General features: G+C 42.8%; 1 protein-coding gene across 1 annotated transcript in view; it reads left to right on the top strand.

Annotated features, from left to right (window-relative positions):
• Positions 1-8,379: 8,379 nt before the first annotated feature.
• Sgms1 (sphingomyelin synthase 1) overlaps positions 8,380-9,301 on the top strand; it is a 289,949-nt gene continuing 289,027 nt past the window's right edge. The window contains exon 1 of the mRNA XM_048807437.1: positions 8,380-8,397. The gene's annotated coding sequence lies outside the window, so the exon portion shown is untranslated. The remainder of the gene's footprint in view (positions 8,398-9,301) is intronic.

Raw genomic sequence — 9,301 nt, forward strand, 5'->3', positions numbered from 1 at the left:
TTTTCTGTTGCCAATGACACAATATGATAGACTGGATGAGTTATAAAGAAATGAGGGTTAGCCCAGCATAGTGGTGCACACCTGTAGTCTCAGCTAGTAGGAAGGCTGAAGCAGGAGGATTACAGGATTGAAGCCAGCCTGGGCAACTCAGTGAGGTCTGTTTCAAAATAAAATAAGAAAAGGGTAGGGGATGTAGGTCAGTGGTAGGACACTTGCTTAATATGTGAGAGGCCCTAGGGTTCAATCCTCAGTACCACACACATTACACACACACACACACAAAAGAAAAGTTTATTCTGGAGGACCAAGGCCAAGGGGTCATATCTGTTGATGGCCTTCCTGCTGGAAGAGTCGCAAGGCGGTACAGGGCATCACATACCAAGAGATAGGGAGCATGCATTATATGTATTTCTATTCTGCTCTCTTTTTCTTCATATAAAGCTACCCATGTTCAATCATGGGAGCTGCATCCTAAAGATTTTATTTATCTGCTCCTAAATGTCCTATTTCTAAGCATCATAGACAGACTAGGTTTCTATACTGTTAATGCCTGTGGAAGGCAGCTTTGTGTTACTGTAACCCAATACCTAAGATAATCAATTTAAAAAGAGAAAAGGTTTATTTTGGCTCACAGTTTTAAGAGGTTTCACTCCATGGTCAATTGGCCCCATCACTTTTAGGCTTGTGGCAAGGCAGTAAATCTTGTCAGGAGCACATGGTGGAGGAAGTTTTCACTTCATGGTAACCAGTAAATAAAAAAAGAGAAGAAAAGACCATAATTCCACCATCCCCCATTTAAGGACACAACCCAATGACCTAAAACCTCCACTAGACTCTGCCTCTTAAAGGTTCCCATGCCACCAAGCTAGGAACCAAGCCTTCAACACATGGGTCATGGGGGGACATTTCAGATCCAACTATAGCCGAACCTTACCATCAGCATTACCTTGAAACCTCAAGTGAAACCTTGCAAAGTGCCCTCAAACCATAGCCAAACCGCAGCCATAGATAACTGAAGAAGCAACTTCATCCCTCATTCAAGCTCCACTCTACTTATAACATGAGATGAGATTTGGCTGGGCACATAAATGGTGCACACACCTGTAATCCCAGCTACTCAGGAGGCTGAGGCAGAAGTCTCCAAAGTTTGAGGTCAGCCTGGGTAATTAGTAAAACCCTGTCTCATAACAAAAAATAAAAAGAGCTGAGGATGCAGTCCAGTGGTAGATCACCTCTGGGTTCAATGGTAGTTCATTCCAGTACTGAACAAAATGTTGCATATATCAGGCTAAACATAAAGTATGTGCTTTTTTTTTCTGAAGAAAAATGTTTAAAAGCTCTAGAAAGAAACAGTTATTATCTGGAGAGTATTGGTGGCTCTTAATCACAGTGTAATATTCTAAGAGACGTCTGCTTCCCTCTCTTTTGGCTCTAGTGGGATTGTAGTTAGTGCCCTCCCATACCAGTTTCATGTAAAAAGGGCGGTGAAATGTGAGAAGATAAGAGATGAGACTGTATCCCAACAGATTAATTTCTTACCCACCACCCGCAACCACTGCAATAGCCTTTTATCTGGCCTCTGCTTTCCTTTGACTCCCCCAATGATTTTTAGGGGCACTTAACCACTGAGCCACATCCCCAGCCCTATTTTGTTTTTTATTTAGAGACAGGGTCTCACTGAGTTGCTTACTGCCTTACCATTGCTATGGCTGACTTTAAACTTGAGATCCTCCTGCCTCAGCCTCCTGAGCTGTTGGAATTACAGGTGTATGCCACTGTGCCCGGCTCCCCCAGTGCTTTTTCAAAGTACAAATCTTAACTTCAGTTTGGGGTAAGAGAGTAGACTTGCTTTTCCCTTGCCACTAAGAACAACGAAAACCCTTGGACATTATATATGAAATAAACATTAGAAGATTCTGAAAGGTGGAAAGAAGAAGGCAAGGACCTTCCAGGGACTGTGGGACCCGAGGCACAATAAGGTGGTGAGTTCTATGACTTATTTCTCTGCTTCATATATCCCACTGGAAATGAAGAAGCTGGCAAACCAGAAGTAACAATGGATACAGACAAGACAAGCATATTCTTTACTAAAAGACCAAAAAAGAAGCAATCAAAATTTAGCAAAATATGCAATAATTATGCACCATAACTAATTGGTTTTTTTTCAAGGGATGCAAGATTGGTTTAGTGTTTGAAAATCAAGCTTGTAATCTAACCTATTAGCAGACTAAATAAAAAATTTTATGATTGTATCAATCAATGGGTACAGAAAAACCTTGGCAAAGTTTAATACCTATGTATGTTTAAAAAACTACCAGAAAAATAGGAATAGAGGGGAAGTTCTCTTCAATGCTCTGCTCTTAATAAAGAGCATTGAAGAAAGTAAAGTTCCTGTTGTTAACATTATTTTTAATGGTGAAAGACTGATGCTTTTTTTCCTGAGATCAGCAAAGATGTCAAGACTCACTTTTTTTTTTTGGTGTGTGTGGTGCTAGAGATTGAACCCAGGGCCTTGCTCATGCTAAGCAAGCTCTTTGAGCTACATCTGCAAACTTTTTAAATTTTATTTTCAAAAAATTGCTGATGCATGGACCCTACTCCAACTCAATTCAATCAGGATCTCTGGGGTCACTCGTCATTCATTAGTGTGTTTATTTTATTAAAGTCCACCTACTGACAGATCCTAGGCTGCATGAGGGCAGAAACCAGGCCTGCTTTTGCTTTTTATTGTAACTTCAGCACCCAAATCCCTGCTCACCAGGGGGTGCTCAATAAGTATTTATGAAGCAAATAAATGAATAGAGGAAAGAGAGGAGTGTCACCCTTCCCTTTCTTGTTTCCTTCCTGAAACTTACGAAAGGGAAGGTGCCTTCCCTGGTCTCATCCCCATCCTCTGAGGGCTCCGTAACAAAATTGCAGAGATCACAGTATTGCACAATGAGAGATCTAACTGGTAAGTATAAAAGCTGGAAATGAAGACAGTGCCTCCATCTTCACACACTCAATCAACAAATTTAATGAAAGTGAAACAGAAGCTGACAAGGAGGCTGAAATGACACATACTCTTACTCATGCAGAAATAATAGAAAATGTTTTAAATGCAGCTAAAGAATATTAAAGGGACTGACAGAGAAACGAAAGAAAGATTTTAGGGAAGGAGAAAAGCTAGGGAAAGGGAACTCCCAGCCTTTGACCTGATAATCACATTTGTAGAAAGTCTCTTTTGGGAGAGTGGCTGACTTAATGTTAATAAGCAAGTAAAATTATGCTAAGAGACACTGAATTCAGCAAATTCCAAAATATTCTTAAGGCTTATACTGATTCTGCCTTATAGCTTCCTCCCTTGTATCTCTCTATTCCCCCATGTACTATAGTGATGTTTATGGTATGAGTACAATAACTAATGTTTTAAGCAAACAATTATCTTGAGATATTATGTTATGAAATTTCATAATAATAACCCACAATTCCACAAACCCCAGTGCATGGAAAAAGATAACTTGATTTTCAGCAACTTCACTTAATTTCTATTTGTACACCACTACCTCTACTTATTTCACCTATCTTGTGGGACATTTATTCTTTTTATTTTGTCTTATTTTTGGTTGTAGGGAGTGTTTTCAAGATCATCTTGCAATTGTAAAGCATTGTGGGGGTAGGAGCAGAGGGGACGTCCTCCTTTACACACAGGTGGTATCAAAGCGTATCTGTACAGCAATTCTATTTTTCACTCTTATTATAGTTTTTAATAAACTACAGGAGATATTTAACAGTTTACCATAAAATAGGACTTATGGGTGGGAGTTATAGTGGTAGAGCACTTACTTGTTTAGCATGCACAAGGCCCTGGGTTTGAATCTCAGTACCCTCCCACCAAAAAAAAAAAAAAAAGTGGATTGCATTAAATGAGTTTGTGAAGTGTAAGCTAATGTGTTCTGAGCACATTCAAGGTAGTCAAAGTAAACTATGATGCCCAAGCTTTCAATGGATTCTAAGGAACTTTCCAGAATTTTCAGAAGGAAAATAAACATTTTCCAAAGGAAATTGATTATTCTTAAATTTAATTATGCCACTCATAGTATCTTTTAAAAAAGATTTTGAAAAGCATTTCTTTTTAAAAAACCTTTATAGGGACTAGGGATGCAGCATGTGGTAGGGCATTTGCTTAGTATGTGCAAGGCCTTGGGTTTAATCCCCAGCAGCCTCCCCCGACCTGCACAAAGGCTTTGTAATAACTGTTATTATTATTACTTATTTTTTTTAGTTGTGGATAGACACCATACATTTTAATTTTATTTACTTATTTTTTAAGTGGTGCTGAGGATTGAACCCAGCGCTTCACACGCCCCAGCCCCTCTTCATTATTTTTTAATGGAGTCAAGTCATAAAGTTCATGGAGCCAGACTTCAAGGTGGGGATACTGCTCAGGAGTCTTAGGCAGGAGGATCTCAAGTTTGAGGCCAATCTGGGCAACTCAGCAAGATGCTATCTCAAAAGTAAAAAAAAATTAAAGAAGACTGGAGATGTAGCTCAGTGGTAGAAGGATGATCGACCAACCAAAGATCCCAGTGTCTTTTGGTTCAGTTACTCCACTTTAGCCACAGTCTGAATCAGGTTTCTCAACTGAGGGTGCTCCCCCTTTCCAGGGGACAGGTAGCAACATCTGGAGAGATTTTTATCTGTTACAACTGAGAGGAGGTTGCTACTGGCATTTAATAGCAGCCACAGATGCTGCTATTCTATGATGCACAGAAGAGCCTCTTACAATAAAGAATTATCTGGTCCAAATATCCACAGAGCTCATGTTGAGAAATCTTGGTCTAGATTGTAGGGCAAATCTTCCATCAACTTTTATTAGCTGGTATCTTGTTTTGTTAAGTGTCAATGTAGGAGAAAATGACCTATCTGCTACATTGTAAAAGAACTGGTGGAAGAATTTTGATATGTCCCTTTAAAATCTCACAAAACAAGGGAGTTGTCACAAGAGGGCCAGTCCTTAGTGGCTGTCCTCCCTACAGCATGGCCTAGATTTGAAGCCTTTGAAGAGGTTATGTTGGAACTATAAAATCCAGGTGACTGCACCATGTAATTTTTCTTTTTTTAGAAAGGGAGATATTAATTTTTGTCTCAACCTTACAATTAGTTCCATATCCAAGATTGTAAATGATAACCCCGAGGAGACAACACGTATTCATTATTTTGTATACTGTTGCTATTGATGTAATACTTGTATTTAGAAGGGAGCTGATGGCAAAATAAAATAAATATTTATAATACACAGAGTGATACTTGATGCTGTTATTAGGCTTACCTCTAATTGTTTATGTAGCATTTTATAAACATATATTAAAGATCTAATGAATTCTCATGATACCCATGGGAAGCAAAGAGGGGGTGGGTTATATTACTCCTATTTTAAGTCCTCTTAAAATAATTACACTTGCCTGGAGTTACACACTGATTATCTGAACAGACAAGATTAAATGGTAGATTTTGAAAATGGTGACATTTCTGTCAGCCAGTGCAGGGTTCTGCTTGTTGGTATCGATTCATCAGACCTTGGTTAGGAACCAGTTGTAAATGTCTTAATTTGAAAATCCTTTAAAAACGTACACTGCAGATTTTGAATGATGGTTACTAATTTGCAAAGGACAATATGGCAAGGACATTTAAATTCCTAGTGTTTTTAAACAAAAACACAGAATAGAGGAGTAGAAAGCAAAATCACAAATTATATTCGATAACTATTTACTATGGGCCACCTGGTGTAAAGTTCTGTGCTCCAAGAGATGAAAGATAAATATATATTCTTCATATGGCATTTAATTTATAGTTGGGGAGTACCAAAATGTGTGTATAAGGAGGCCTCCGTGACCTGGAAGGGAGAGTTTGTGAGAAAAGGAGAAACTGGAGATGGGTCAGTAGTATTGGTTCAAATGGACAGGGAGAATCTGGGAATGGGATTCAACTAGACAGGGTTAATGAATATGAGTAGAGTCCTTCTTGCTACTTTCTGGAAAAGAGAAACTGTTCCAGAGAGCTCTCAAGTGGTTGTTTCCCACTATGTGAACTGAAGGCAGAAAAAATTGAACTGCAAAGAGAAGGAACAGAAGTACACAGGAGATAGAGACTACCTGGGTTCCTGCCTAGTTCCTGGTTCTGATCTCTTCTGAGCCTCAGCTACATCCCTATCTCCTCCAGTATCATCAAGTAAATCTGTTTTTCTTTGTCAACCAATAGCAGCCAGGTAATTGGCAAAGCCAGGAATACTGGCCAGGGACACAGGAATGAACACAGAAGGTTGACTATTCATCAGTATATCTAAGCCTCAGGGCAAACACTTGGAAACAGTCTGTGGGCAGCTTTGGTTTGGAATCCAGGTTGTGGGTCTGCCAGGGGTTTAGCCGGCTGAAGGGGGCTCATGAGGTCTTGTTCCTGCTACTCAGGCTATGAGGCTCTGGATTTTTTCATTGAGACACATTTCCATGGATACAAAGAAGTCTCCTTGCTCTCTGAATTTTGACTCAGTTTGGTGAGTAGTGGCTGCTGCTTACAGGAAAACTGGATAAAACCACATTTCAAATCAGGTAGATTACTTTCTAAAAGTAGAAAGAGTCATTCATTTGGAACCAAATCACCAACTTCAGAATAGCTGTTTTGGCAAATGAAGTGTTTGCCTTAGTATTTTTAATGTGATATTTTAATGATACTTGGCAATAATTCATTTTTATTGTTTTCTAGTCATCTTGATGGCAACATAATTCATGATATTCTATGTCTTTGAGAGTCCTAAAATTTCACAATCAAGCAACATGTTCTTAAAATACTGGTAAATGCTCTGGCAAAATTATTTAGGGTTCAGTGGACTAGAGTGAAAATACTTTTATGCCTGGCTTTTTTTCCTGTGTTACATATCATCCTAAAATTACTCATGGAAAGTCATTTACAAAGCTTTTTATTATGAATCATTTTAAACATACAGAAGATTAGGAAAAAACCCCATAGCCTCCTAGACACATCACTTACATTTCAGAACTGTTAATATTTTGCAAAATTTAATTCAACTTTATATCAGAGAGGTGCATTTTAAAGAAAAAAGTCTACACCAGATACTTACTTGGACTTTATTTTCCAGAGTCTAAAGATTACAGTACACTTTGCATAGTAACACTGAAGAGAAAACAGCCAGCAGTTTTCTGGCACTTTTTTAATCTGGAAAAAACACAAGAAAGCAAACCTTCCTTCACCTTTTAAGTGCAAACTGACGAAAAATACCCAGTAGAGCTCCTATGAATCAGAGCCTCCCAGTAGACACTGAAAACACGTAGTTGAACTTTATTTCAATTGTTATTTTACAGCCATGCATGACAAATGCATTTTTCTTACTCTCTTGGAGAAGAGCTCTAACAGTGTCCTCAGGGTGAAGAAGTCAGAGAAGCTGGAGTGGAGTGCTCAATAAAAAGTCTGCACTGGGACAGACTGCCTCATTTTGAATCCCTTACTTTTCTGTGTTTTGGAACAGAGTACCTAACTTTTCAAGGTCTCACATGAAAAACGGGTTTAGGGCTTTGTTGAAACCAAGGTGTAAAGCATCTATCACAACTACCTACCAGGTGGACACATCAATCAGACCTTAGGACCCCCCCTCCCTAGCGTTTCTGATTCTGTCCATAATTTGCATTTCTAACAAGCTGTTGGGTGATGGCAATGCGGTAGGCCCCGAGATAACGGAGACCCCAAGTGATTCAGGGGAGGAGAGCAATAAATGTTCATTATTCACATCATCACCATCCAAGCTGTCCACCAGCAGGGTTCGTGGGTAGTGCACCACAGGGAGGAGCGAAAGTCTCGGTTCTGACATCCCTGCCAACACATCAGGCCTCTGCCCCGGGGAACAGGTTAGATCAGGGGGGCGGCTGCCTTACGCAAGAGGACCCCACTTCCAACTTCTTCCTCTGGGAAAAAAGCAGAGGCCATCCACTGCTGGAGTTCTGAGCTCTCGATATCGCAGCCGTTAGCGTCTGGTCAGAACGAGAGCATGTCCTCTGGGCCAGCAGAGGGCCGGTGCAGCGATTCCGACACCCCAGGTTCGGGTGGAGGCAGGTGTGGAGCTGAGACCCTAGCCTGGAGGGAGAGAGGATGTGGTGGATAAGGAGGCTCTCTTCTGTCCCACTGGCGCTGGGATCAATTCCGACCGCCCGCGGCCGGCCGGGTGACCGGGCGGAAGATGGCTGCCCGAAGCGCCGCGGACAGTCACGTGTCACACCGACACCGCCCGCACGCCCCCTCCCTGCCCGCGGAGTCCCCGACCAGGCGGGAGGTATAGCCCCGAGCAGCCTCAAAGCCACAGAAGGTGCCGCGCGTGCCGTTCAGGGAAGCAGGGCACCGCAGCCTAAGGTCAGCTTTCTCCGCTGCCCGCCCTAACCCGGGCGCAGGGGTTCCGCTCCCGGAGCAGAGGAAAACCTTCCTTAGGGCGACCCACACCGGGTTGGACTATACTGGGCATGCGCAGGGCTCCCGCCCGGGCACACCAATCTCCAGGTTTTCGCCGCAGCTCGCAGGGGCGACGAGAGGTGGGGCCAGGGCGGGACGACCCGACGCGCTCCTAGTCCTTTTAGCAAGGATAGGAGCTTCTCCGGGATACTCCACATTCCCTGGCTTCGCGGGCCTTTTGGCTCAGGCAGCTCTATTATTTTGGGAGAGGGGGTAGGAAGATGGAAGTCTATGGATAGAGGTTTTAAAATGCACCAGAGTTTGAAGTCTTTCTAAATACATGGCCAACCAGGAGTTAATCACAAGTGTCGCAGCTCTTGAGCACGCTGGGAAAGAGACTCCAAGCGTAGTTCGACAACTGGGGCTCCGATCCTGGCTTCCTTGAAGGCTGGGTTCCCGTTCTCCGCATTCTGACCGGCTCCAGCGGCTCAACTTTCCTGCTGTGCTCTAAACGGTTTATCATCACAGATCATAAACCCCGGCTTCAGTCCATCCTCCCTTAGCGGCTTCCTGTCCAGCTGGGTCTTGCTCGTCTTTGGGGGAAGCACCCGCCTCCTCAGTTTCCCACTGCTTGAAAGTAAAATAAATGAAGCCCAAACCCCGATCACCCGGTGGAGTGCAGTCCGGTGCGGGTCCCCCCTGGTCCCCGGAAGAGCCCCCACGGACTCCGCCTGGCCGGCCAGGCCCGCCCCTCGGCCGCCGTGAACACCCGGAGGAGCGGACTCGGGTCGCGCGGGAAACCGGGCCGGCTCGGGCCGCAGACTGGGCATGCTCGTCAGCCCGGGAGGCTCGCGGTGGCAAGTCGGAA

This window comes from Marmota marmota, unplaced genomic scaffold (assembly GCF_001458135.2).
Source record: "Marmota marmota marmota unplaced genomic scaffold, marMar, whole genome shotgun sequence".
NCBI classification, from domain to species: domain Eukaryota; kingdom Metazoa; phylum Chordata; class Mammalia; order Rodentia; family Sciuridae; genus Marmota; species Marmota marmota.